Source organism: Passer montanus, unplaced genomic scaffold, assembly GCF_014805655.1.
Source record: "Passer montanus isolate IOZ18808 unplaced genomic scaffold, ASM1480565v1 scaffold155, whole genome shotgun sequence".
NCBI classification, from domain to species: Eukaryota; Metazoa; Chordata; class Aves; order Passeriformes; family Passeridae; genus Passer; species Passer montanus.
The window spans coordinates 370,848-383,627 of record NW_024362605.1 but is presented as its reverse complement, the minus strand read 5'-3'; positions in this window follow the sequence as shown (position 1 = coordinate 383,627).

Here is a 12,780-nt window from a genome sequence, read left to right as displayed (position 1 = left end):
CTGTTTGCTGCTCCCAAAGGTCAGTGCAAGCAGTCCCATCTGCACAGAGGAGCCAGGAGTGACTGAACAGTCACTGAGAAGCCAAAGTTGGCAGCATCTGGCATCACCGGCTGCCACCCCACAGCCTCCTCACTGCTAAACCTGCCACCATACCACTGGGTCATAGCACAGCTCCAGGATTAGATACCAGCTTTGCCCCTGGAGAGGCTTCAAGGGCTCGACCAAACTGTGTTGTATTGCTGCCTGCTCAGCTGAAGACGGTGGGATCAGCAGCCAGTCAGAAGCAAGGGGTCACATTGCCAGATTCTGGCAGCACTTCTCCCCATGCCATGTTTTCAAACATTATGAGATTTTCCTAGCCTGCAGCATGGGGGAAGTTTATTTCCCCCATGGTTTGGGGAAATTGGGCTAAACTGAAGTCAAGTGACTTCAGAAGAGAATGTCATCAAACTCCAGATATTGCAAGGCCTGAGATGAATGCCCAGGAATGGGAAGGACAGACACTCCCCAGTCATCTTCCTCTTGTTCTGACAGCAAGCTGTTTCTAATTTTTAAATATATACATTTTTTTTCCCCATTCTAGCTTTGGAAACAGTCTCTCCATAAGGCAAAGTAAACAGAGCTCCAAGCAAAGTTGATTTAGTCACTCCAGCTTCCCCATGGCTGTTCTCCGCTCCAGTACCCCATCCCAAAGACACTGCAGCAAAGCTCCTCACTCACTGCCAGCAACCCTGGCACAGACCCTCTTATGCTGTGTGAGGTCCCATGGGGCACCAGGCACTGGCAAGAGCCACCCAAGGCTTTGGTCTGCCTACAAGGAAAGACTGTCTCCTGCTTAGGCACCTCAGTCCACCAAGGCACCTCAGCACCCCTAGGTCCATACTTGCTTTCTAAGCTCTCATTGAAAATATTTCTCAACAGCATAGTAATTGTCCTTCCCAACAGTGTGTCCAGGGTCTTGAGGTGTCCTAATTTAGGCAATAGGCTCCCTTTGAAGGCAGCTCTGCTGTCAGTTGCACTTCTGACCATGTCATGCCCTGAGGGTCTCTCATCCCAATCTAGCCACTGAAAGCTTTGCAGTAGACTCCATGCCCCGTGTTTCTGTCATCTGGCTATGCAGGAGGACATTCCCTAACATATTTCATTCCTTTGGTCCTCCAGTTACAGCACTCAGGTGCTGATGTTAGCAGAAATAGGTTCTTATCTGGTCAGTGGCACACTCAGGTGATGTTCACACATAGCAGAGACAAGTCTCTTCATCACTCTCAGAGTAGCTCCTTTTGTAGAGATACTTTCTGTTTTGCTCTCAAATATCTGTATTCAAAGTAAAGCTAGTTGCCTTGACCTGGATATTTAGAGTCCATTTGCCTTCTGCAGCAGCTCTTTCCTTCACTGCTTTGAAGAACTCATCTGAGCTAATAGCATGGGCAATTTCATCTTTATCCTCCTCGTGCATCTGCTGGTGCTTACAGGCTCTTGCATTTGCTGCCTCTCCCAACTGCGGGTGCTTTGCTTTTGGCGCTTATCAGAGCCCATGCAGCATTCAGGTGCTGTGCTGGCTTCATCCCTGCTCTCAGATCTGCTCTCATCTCCGCCACGGGTCGCTCTGGTGGTGTCAAGTGTTTTCAGCGGTTTATGAAGGTTCCACACTGCTCACCCTTCAAAGGTGTCACTCTGGACAGGGTGACTTCTGCCTGGCAAATTCTAATTGCTGTGCCCCAGCATTAGCTCTGCAACCACACCTTACTCACTGCTTCTGCCTCCCTCTCAGTTGCCTGTTCTCCAGCCACACATCAGTCACCAGCTCTTCTGAGATTTCTCTTTCTTTCAGTCCTCTTTGATTAAAGCATGTCTTTTATATGTTTCATTTTTTCCCATGGTGTTCCCACACGCCTCGGGTTTCTGTGCCGCACTCCTGTAATTAGCTTCCTCAGCCTCAGTCAGCTGAATGCTACCAGAGAAATCAAATGCTTCAGAACCAGCCAGTGTCAAAAATAAGGCCCTGACACCTTTGTTTTTACCACAACTTACTACTTCCAGTAGCTGTGAGAAAGCTGCTTGAAGCTCTCTTCCCATGCCAGGGAACTCCAGCATCCTCCCACGGACCCCAGGACACAGAGAAGCAGGTCAGGAGAATAAACTGCGGGCACACAGCAGCACAAGTGACCAGCAAATTCACCTGTGCTGTGGGGCAGAAGCGTCACACCTCCCTCTGCCCAAGGAGATTCAACCCCCACCTTTAGCCTCTCCAGACTGTGCTCCAGCCTTTCGCAGATGGTGCATGGCTGGACCCCTTGGGCAGATGTGAACCTTGAACACAGAGCCTCATGCAGCAGCTCATCCTTCTGCAGGGCTTGGAGAGACAGATTGTGTCCCAACAAGGCCTCTGGAGGGTCAGATGTGGAAACCAAACCCAGAAGAGCACTCTGGAGTTAGGATCAAACCTTAGAGTAGAATTTTTGGTCTCTCTGCTTTTCCCAAGCTCCAGAAGACACCAGCCTGTCTTTGCATTATTGCAGGTGCCTTGCACTGGGAAGGTGGGTTGCACCAATCAGGCTGGTTTTGTGGGGCCAAAATCCCATTAAAGATGTTGCCTCCAGAGCTGAGGCACATGAGAGTGAACTGCACCGCACTCTAACCAGCCAAGTAAAAATCTTATCTTCCTGCTTGACTGGGAAGCTCAGTCTTTCACAGCAGACCATTCATAACATGATCAAGATTGAAGATTTCCAGACCATATTTTTCCTCTACCCACAAGAAAAGGCTGCTGCTCCAGAAGTTATTAAATAAAATTACTGAAGAGGAGAGAAGGGTACAGAGAGAACAGAACTGCCTTTGCAGAGCAGATAGAGACCTGGGTCCTGTTCTCTCCTTTGCTTGCATGTTTACTCCCCAAGTCTTGCCTTGCCTTAAAGCCCAGGCAGCAGATGTCCTGGCCAGGCTACTACCTCTCAAGTTCTTCCACATGCATATTACATGGAATGCCCTTGTTCTGCCCCATAGGGTTGGAAATTTATTTCATACAATCCCAAGACACTGTGAATACTTCCCATGCAGCAGAAGAGAGGAGATGAGGACAACCTACATCCAGGAGTGGCAGATGTCCTAAAGAATGGGCTCCAGCCTGGCACCAGGGTCTCCCACAGAGGGGACAATTTTTTCAGTGGACATGTCTGAGGAGACAAACCTAAACTTAAGCCAGAACACTTCTCCTGTCTAAATAATTTGGTGAATGTGGATAAGGCATACACATCACCAAGGAAAAGTTTCCATAATCAATGGGCGAAGTTAAGGACCGGGCCAGGTACTTTCTACATGGCTCTGCTGGATCCACTAACCACATCTCCTTCCCTGCAGGAGAGCTGATGTCCCAGTTATCATCCCAGGGCAGTGTGAGGGCACTGCAGTAGGTTCTACTGTACATGGGAACAGCAACACAGAGCAAACAGCTTTAAACTGGAGTCAGAAGTGTGTTCTGAAATCAGAATTAATATCCCTGTAGCTTTGTTATTTTCAGCCTGTCCCACTGCAGCACAAAGCCACTGATCTTCCCACAAAGGCATTGCCTGCTCCAGCAGGTGGGGAGTAAGGACAGGGGCCGCTGGGGCTCTTTGGGGACACCTGCCAGATTTTCCGAGCTCTGGGGAAAGCAGAGCAGCACCCCGGGAGCTCAGAGCAAAGTGTTTGCAGAGAGCCGAGGAAGGTCCGTGCTGGGAGGAGGAGGCCGCGGGGAGGAGGAGGAGGCCGCAGGGAGAAAGAGGAGGCCGCTGGGAGGAGGCTGCACGGAGGAGGAGGAGGCCGCGGGGAGGCCGCTGCGGGCCGGCTGCGCTCGGGTGTGCCGGAGCTTGAGCTCAGCTCCCAGCCGCGCACAGACTCAGCCGGGCAGGGCGTCGGACGGGAGTTCGGAGCGCCGCAGTGAGAGGCCGCGGCCCCCCGCGGCCCCTTGCCCTGGAATGGCTGTCAGACCTTCCCTGACAGACTTGTCACAGGCCGGCCCCGGGGACAGAGCCCCGCGGCGAGCGGCAGCGCCGTGCCGGGGCCGCCAGCCTGCCCTTGTCGGGCCCAGGGCTCGGAGCAGCACATCAGACTGCCGCACGGGCTGGGGCTGATGTCGGCAGACACGTCCGGATGTTCCCGCACTCAGTAAAAAACAAGTTCCATCTGGTCCTGCAGAGGGATGAGGTGCCTGCACGAGGGTGCACAGTCCAAACCTGCCCGTGGCTTGATGTCGCCTGCACCCACTTGCCCTCCCCCTGTCCTTTGCCTCCTCACTCACAGATGCTGAAGTCCAGCTCACCCACTGACAGGTTTTCTCCGGGGAACTGCTGTCTGCCCACCCTCGGGGCAGCCCAGGAGCTGGGAAGCCTTGGTGGAGTGCTCCCTGGAAAATGACAGGTCTCCAGCTTGGGTTAGGGGATATCCCTTGTGCTCTTTGCTACTCCACCCAGCAAAGAAGAAGTTTAACTGAGTTTAAACTGAGAGAGGGAAGGGTTAGATTAGATAATGTGAAGAAATCCTTCCGAGTGAGGGTAGTGAGGCCCTGGCCCAGGTTGCCCAGAGCAGCTGTGTCTGCCACATCCCTGGAAGTGTCCAAGGCCAGGTTGGATGGGGCTTGGAGCAGCCTGGGATAGTGGAAGGTGTCCCTGCACATGGCAGGGGATGGAACTGGATGAGCTTTTAGGTCCCTCCCATTCCCGACCCAAACCATTCTGGAGTTCTATGATAATTACAAGTGATAATTTATTCATTACTGCTTAACCTGTTTACTCTGTCTAAGCCTGTTCTCCCTGAGCTAGAAGACGGGGCCAGGGAGCAGAATGACACCCACCATTATAAAAGGGTTAATGGTCAGCAAACTACACCAGAGAAACTCACACATGTCTATGGAGTCAGATGCAATCTGAGGGATCTGATGGAAATGCTCACTGAGCCACTTTCCATCATTTTTCAGCAGTCCTGTCACACTTGGGAGGTCCCAGATGTCCCAATGTGGTGCTCCCCAGGGCTCAGTAGTGGGTCCAGTCCTGTCTAACATCTTTACCAATGATTTGGATGAGGAGATTGAGTGTACCCTCAATAAGTTTACAGATAACACCACAAGCTGGGTGGGAGTGGGATCTGCTGAAGGGCAGGAAGGCCCTGCAGAGGTATCAGGACAGGCTGGACTGATGGGCCGAGGCCAACTGCACAAGGCCAAGTGCCAGCTCCTGAACTCTGGTCACACCAAACCCAGGCAGTGATCCAGGCATGCAGAAAAGTCTGGAAAGCTGCTGGGCATAAAAGGACCTGGGGGTGCCAAAGATGAGCCAGTGTGCCCAGGTGGGCAAGAGGCCAATGGCAAAGCAGGACCAGGGCAGTGACTGTTCCTCTGTGCTGGGTATGACAGGAAAGACATTGAGGGGCTGGAGCAGATCCGGAGAAGGGAATGGAGCTGGGAAATAATCTCAGACACCAGGAGCAGCTGAGGGAACTCCTGGAGAAAAGAAGGTTCAGAGGGGACCTTCTGGCTCTGCACAACTCCTGACAGGAGGGGACAGCCAGGAGAGAGTCAGGCTCTGCTCCCAGGAACAAGGGACAGAACAAGATGAAGTGTCCTCAAGCTGTGCAAGGGGAGATTTAGATTGGATATTAGGAAAATTTTCTTCACTGAGAAGGTGTTCAGATATTGGAACAGGCTGCCATGGCAAGGGGGGAGTCACCATCCCTGGAATTGTTAAATAATGTGTTGATGGGGCATTTGAGGACATGGTTTAATGGTAAACATGGTGGTGCTGGGTTGATGGTTGGACTCAATGATCTTAAAGGTAGTTTCCAACCTAAATGATTCTATGATTCTAATTAGAAAACAGAGAACCAGCTGCCTGACCTGAGTGGTCTCTCTTTTCCATCAGCAATGCCCACTGCCAAGCAGGAATGAAGCTGCAGGAGCACTGCCCTCCCAGTCCACTGGTGCAGGAATGAGGGCCTGGGAACGAGCAAGGGACTCTGGCTGACTCAGGGCAGTCCTCAGCAGGACTGTGCATTGTAGATATTCTCACTTCAGTTGAAGAAAGAACAGAGACAATTTGTCCCAGGCTGAGCCTGGGAATCTTAGACGAAAGAATTCAAACAATTATTATCTCTCTTTCTGTAAGCATTGTTTACAGTTATGGTTCTCTTCAGTGTGCTATTCATAGCATGCCAATAGTGTGAGATGTTTCTACTTTGAGACCAATCTAGTATCACCTTAGCGAGTCACATTTTAAAAAGACCCACAACTTTCATTAAAAAAACCCTTCTGATCCACCTGGAGACTGGAGTCTTTCTTTCCGTCCCTGATTCAACAGCATCAGTGCATCACAGAGGGGCCTGGGAGTCACCTAATTTATTGTGGAGGGATCAGAGAATCACAGAATGGTTTGGGTTAGAAAGGACCTTGAAGATCATCTCATTCCACCCCCTGTCATGGGCAGGGACACCTTCCACTAGCCCAGGTTGCTCCAACTCCTGTCCAGCCTAGCCTTGGACACTTCCAGGAATGTGGTTACAGCTTGTCTGGGCAACCTGTGCCAGGGTGAGGCCCTCACAGGGAGGAATTTCCTCCTAACATCCAATTAAAAACAGTCCTCAATTAGTTGAAAACTGTACACCCACCCCAGTGTTCTGTCACTGTCTGCCTGTGCAAAAAGTCTCATTTCCTCCTTTTTATACACTCAGCTTATCAAAGCTGCAGCTGCTTTGGGATTAGCAAACAGGAGAGGCTGAGATAGACCTCCCCATCCTCCTCCTCCTCCTCCTCCTCCTCCTCCTCCTCCTCACCTCTTGTTCACCCACCTGCAGGATGGCCCTGCAGGGAGAGGAAGAGGAGGGGTGTCTGGTTGCAGCACAGCATCAGAAGCAGGGCTCAGCACAGCTGCCTGTGCCTGCAGCTTCCTGCTAGGCCACTGCAGTGGAGCCTGGCCTGCAGCAAGCTGCACACAGCTGCCTGCACTGCCAGGCCTCCTGCTGGGCACCAATCTTCATCTCTTTGAAATCCACATTAAAATACATGAGCCACACTCTCTGGCCTGGGCTCCCAGCGCTGGATAATTGCCTTTTAAGTGCTTTCTAAATGCAAACTGCATGTCATTCTTACCACCATTGCCACCTCCCCTGCACCGAGTCTTTGATCTGCTTCATGTCATGACAATATTGCAATTACCCTGTCAGTGTCGGGAAGTGCAGGCACTCCCAGATGGAAAGTACAGGGATGTGCTGGACACTGGAACCCTGCCCTCCCAGCTGACCCTACAGAAAAGGGGCTGGCAAAAGTCCTGCACACTGGCTGGACTTGATGGATCCAGAGGAGCATGTGGGGGTCACCAGTGAGGAGCACCAGGATAGATCCCCTCAGGTAGGGAGGTGACTTGCTTCAGGCTGAGGCTGGAAATGCAGTGCATCTCTGATTATGCAATGGATCCCTGGTGATGCAATGAATCCCCTTGCAAGCTGTGTGGAACTTCCTGGCTGTGTCCTTCCTCTGCAAGGCATCTGCAGAGTCCATGGCATTTAAAACTCAACCAGATCCCTGCCTATGTATCTTTTTCCTCAGGCCCATGAGCCCAAGATCTGCTGCATGCTGAAACAGCAGAAATCACTCAATTCACCCCAAAACCAACTTACAATGACAGAATAATAGAATCACTGGAGTTGGAAAAGCTCTCTAAGATCATCAAGTCCAGCTGTTAACCCAGCACTGCCAGATCCACCACTAACCCATGTCCCTAAGTGCCACATGTACACATTTTTAACCCTTCCAGAGACTTTTTCTGTATTTTTGCTTTGTGAGAAATGCTGAAGGAGCGAAAGAGAAAAAAAAAAAAAAAAGAAAAAAAAAAAAAAAAAGCCAGTACCATTCTGGTCTGGTTCCAGGTGTTGATTTAAAGGCGCTATTTCCAGACTTGGCAGCAAAGCTGAACTCTGACCCACCCACCACATCCTGGGAGGACACAGCTATGAAGGCAGCAGCAGTCAGGCTTCTCCACAGCTCACTCCAAACTCTGTGCCAGCATTGTTTCTGGCTGCTGGAAGGCTGCTGGTGGGAACCTGCCCCTGCCACTACCTGCAGCTGCCCAGCCCTGTCATCCCCACCACAGCCAGACTGTGGGGCAGGGCAGATCCTTTGCACAGAGGTGAGACAAGGCAGTGCTGCTTACTAGAGCGTGGCTCAGAAAACCTTCGGGGATGCCATGCAGATGCAGTGAGGGGCCCTGGGGTCTTTTCTTTCCCCACCTGCTCCATCTGGTCCAAACAGGGATGGTGAGGCTGGGACACAGGTGGTCCCCAGCAGGGAACACTGACTGAGATGGAAACACTGTGGAAAGAACCTTCCAGTGACAGCAGAGCCTTTTGGGCTGTTACATCAGCAGACCCAGGAAAAATGCCCAAAATGATCCTAATACAGTTCTGGGGGTGTAACATGCACCATGTCACTGTCCACAGCATCACCCTCCTGCTGTCACTGTCGCCGGGCAGGGTCAGGAGTACCGGGCTGTGGACTGGCTCCTCCACCAGCTTCCAGTACGCCCAGTGTGCCTGGCAGAGCAGTGCCCAGGGAGAGGGCACAGGGAGCTGGCAGGAAAAGGACAGAGCAACTCCTCATCTATGGGAAGTTCCAGGCACATGGCTGTCTGACCCCAGAGAAAGGGGACAAAAACAACATAGAAAAGTCAGTATTAATGCTGCCTTCCTTCCCCATTCACTTTGGATGGGTAACCCCCTTCTGACTGCTCCTAAATCTTACAGGGATCCTCTGAATACCAATTTCCACATCACATGCACCTCTGAGTCTCCATGCAACGCAGCTTCCCACAGCTGTCTCCCCCTCTCCCACCACCTTTACTCTGGAGTACCCAACTACATCTCAGGCAGTATTTCCCAATTTCCAGGGCTCCTTGCCCAGTCACACATGCACTGAGTGGCCAGGACTCAGCAGGGAACTGCCTTTGAGCTCGCCTCAACTTGTATTCACTTCCTTAGGGTGCAACATGGCTCAGAATGTGCATCTGGGATGTGGGCACTCCAATCCCCATGGATGTGCCCACTGTGTCTGCAGTACACAGTCATTTCAGAAGCCATTTGGTGCTCAGCACTGGTTGGGAGCTGCTGCATTTCATACCTGGCTGACTCATTTGTAATGTGCCAGGGCCCTGTGGTCACCACCACAGTCTTTGTGCCTATGAGTGGCCACAGCCACAATCTGCTTGGTGTGACACCAGAGGGAAACACCACACTAGGAGCTGCTGGGCATCTCTGCCATTTGTGGAAGGAGACAGAGCAGAGCAGAGATGGTGCCTTGCTCAATGATGGTGGGAAGGTGGACAGACATAGAGACATTGCAGGCAGAAATGAGCTGGTACTTTGTCCTCTGCTTCCTGCTGCCTTGGATCTCACAGGTCACTTGAACCCTGCTGCCCCAGATTCCACAGACAGATCATTTGAACCTGAAGAAAGCTCCTTCCTGCATCCATTTGCAAGAAGGGCCCTTTCAGCTCCCCAGGTGCCTCTTGCTTTGTTGAGAGTGGCTGGTGGATGCCTCTCCCCTGTCCCATTCATTATTCTATCCATCTCACCCTTTCATTTGTCCCTTCTCAAACTAAATAGCTCCTTTCTCCTCTCTTCTCATGTGGAAATCACTCTCCACCCATTATCATTTTCATGATTTCACTTTCTGCTGTATCCACTGTGATGAGACACGAGGCTGCAGCAGTTCTCTGTGCATTTCTGAGTGTGTGGAACATCTGCCCTCACGCTGGTGTGTCTTGTCTTAATGCATGTGGAAAAACTCATTTCCTCCCTTTTAGTGGTGATACTATCCCCTGGTGAGAGCTCATTGCTCTCTGTTCCCAGGCCCTGTCTCAATGCAGGGGCATCAGAAACACATCTGAAGGTCTTATTCCCAGCTTCAGATGACCTTCCTCTCAGCTGTTGCACTGCCATCTTTAATTTCCTTCTTTTCATCCTCTCATGCTGCTATAGAAAGATGCACCATGTACGTCCCCGTGATTCCTCATCAATTTGCTCCTGGATATCAGGAGCATGGCACCATGGCCATCCCTTCAGAGGGATGCAGTGGCTTGGAGGCATTTCCAGCTGTGGGCCATGTGTGGAGTGGTGCTGTCCCAGCCATCAGAGAACTGCCAGCACTGTGCAAACAGCAGGCCAGGCTCACACTGCCTGGCTCAGCCTCTCTGTTACACCCAACAGAGCAGTGCTGGGACCCAGTGCAGGACCTCTGCCACCTGGGATCCAGCATCCAGCTCCCCAGCCACTGCCAGCCTGGCCACTCCCAGAGTCAGCTGCTCAGAGAGCTGAACAAACACTTGGGCTGATACATTCCTGATAAAGCTATTTTTTATTCTGCAAAACAATGTCACACTTCTTATCTGACACAAATTCTCAGTGTTGCTCCAGTAGCTCTCCAAAGCAGCAGTTTAACCCCAGACACATTGGTGTGAACTTGGGTAATTATAGTTGGAGCTGCCTCCAGCTCTGCGAGGGCTATGGGTGTTACAGGTGCTCTGTCTCAGCAAGGTGAGCCGGATTAGAGACATCATCCTCCCAGGAGAGGGTAGCTCAGTCCTGGAATATAAATCAGCCTCTTCTCCAGGCTGATATGTCATTTTCCTGACCCTCAGAACATCGTGCAATGCTTTACACCAGTTCCCCTGTGACTATCCAAGGCATTAGGAACGGCAGCTGGGCTTTGCGGTGGTCTGCCCATTCATGGCCCAGTGGTTTTTGTGTGTGGTTTCCAGATGATGACCAGCTGTCACACCAACCCTGACCAGCACCACCAGCAGAGCCTGGAATGGTGTGGCTCAGGGTGGCTTCTCCTTCCACTCCCCTACTCTCAGGAAAATTGAAGACTGAAAGCACAGCTGAACCCTTTCCACCCTGTCCATTTCCTGTAGAGACAATCCAGATAGGGAAAGGCCACTACCAACTGTCCAACACTGAGGGGAATTGCCAGCCTTGAGGACAGCCCAGGGAGATGCCTCCCTGCTCTTGTTTGCTGGGATTAGGGAGCCTTTCTGAAGGGCAGATCTTACAGTAGGAAGTGTCTTGGCACTTCACAGGTGATCAGAGACATCAGTGCTCCTCCACAAGATGGCAATAACCTTTGTGCTGTTTGATGTCTGCAGCTACAATCACCTTGGGCAAGTTACCTGGGCTGGGTACAGTGGGGAAGGGGAACAGATTCACAGCATGGCCCTTGGGGTGAGCCTAAGGAATAGTGACATCTGCAGGGACATCTGCAGTAGCACTGCTCCCCTTGGGTAGCAGCTTGAGACCCTGGGCAACTGGAGTGGGGCCACACTGGCTCTGCCCAGAGTCCCAAAGACACCTAGGCACTGGCTGCTGGTAGGGACAGCAGAGGACATGGCCAGGCTGGCAGACAGGACAGAATGACCATGATGCCACAGTGACATTTGCAGCCTGATCCCAGAAACATTCTCAAATCCTGACACATCCCATAGCCACCGTCTGGTGGCAGGCCTTGCTGCTTGAGAGAAAATTCACTCATCCCCCAGGCTGTGGGAGAGAAATGGGAATTTCCAAGGGTAGAGGACAAAAGGATGCATAAGGACCGGATCATCAGTATTGTGCATAGGCCTGGGACAAATTTCAGGTCTGATCTCTGCATGTCTAATGGAAGAGAAGCCTCCCCACACAGGCTGTTCCACTGCAGCAGGGACAGGTTCAGATGCACACCAAGGGAGGCACGCAGATGCCAGCATAATTAGCCACAAAATAGACTTTGCAGTATCACACAATGACAAAGGAAAATAAAAAGCTCTGCGTGCTGATAATTCCTCAGTGCGCCTCAGTGACAAGGAACTGGGACAGACCTGAGCTTCCACTGAGCCAGAGGAAAACGTATTTTTAAAAAGCAGATTATCTGGTTAAACAGAGGGCAGGGGGCTGAGCCGGGAGATAATGGGGGTGTCTGTGACAGCTTTATTAGGAAGTGCCTAACGTCGGAGTGATTTCACAGAGGCTTTCAGAGCAGAGGCTAACTCTGAGAGCTGGATCCCCACCAGGAAGCCTTGGCAGCACTGTCACATGAGCTTAGATGGCAACTGGCCCCAGCTCTGTGCAGCAGGGGACAGTGGGAGCAGCAGGGATGTGCTTTAGGGGGTCACCACCCGTGTGTCCCCCTGGGGTACTTATTGCCTGAGGATGGCAATGGGCAAGTGCTGTATCCATGAGCCATCATCAGTAGGAGTAGCTCTACTACACCAAAAGAGGGGAATGCTCAGAAATACAGGGGAATGCCACTGCCTCCCCATCATCAGGACTGGCAGTCCTGGTCCAAACACTCCCAGGGCTGGTAGGGGCAGGATACAGCCCTTCCTTTGCCTTGCAGCTGCCACTCAGGACATGCTCACCTCCTTTTCACAGGGTTTCCTTGTTGCTTCTGTCTCATTCCTTACTGTGTCATATTCCCACATGATGCAAAAACCCCTCAAAGTTGGCATGGCACTCGTGCAGCTGACCCCAGCCAAGGACAGTCCTCAAGGGTGGTGGGGCACTGCCCAGGCTCCCCAGGGAATGGTCATGACCCCAAGGCTGCCAGAGCTCCAGTAGCATGGAGCAACACTCTCAGGCAAGGGTGGGATTGTTGGAGTTTTTATGCCGGGCCAGGATTTGGACTCAATGATCTTTCTCGGTCCCTTCCACCTCAGAATATTCCATGATTCTATGATTCTCATCACATCTCCAGCACCTTTTGCATCCAGGGTCTGCAGAGAGTTACTA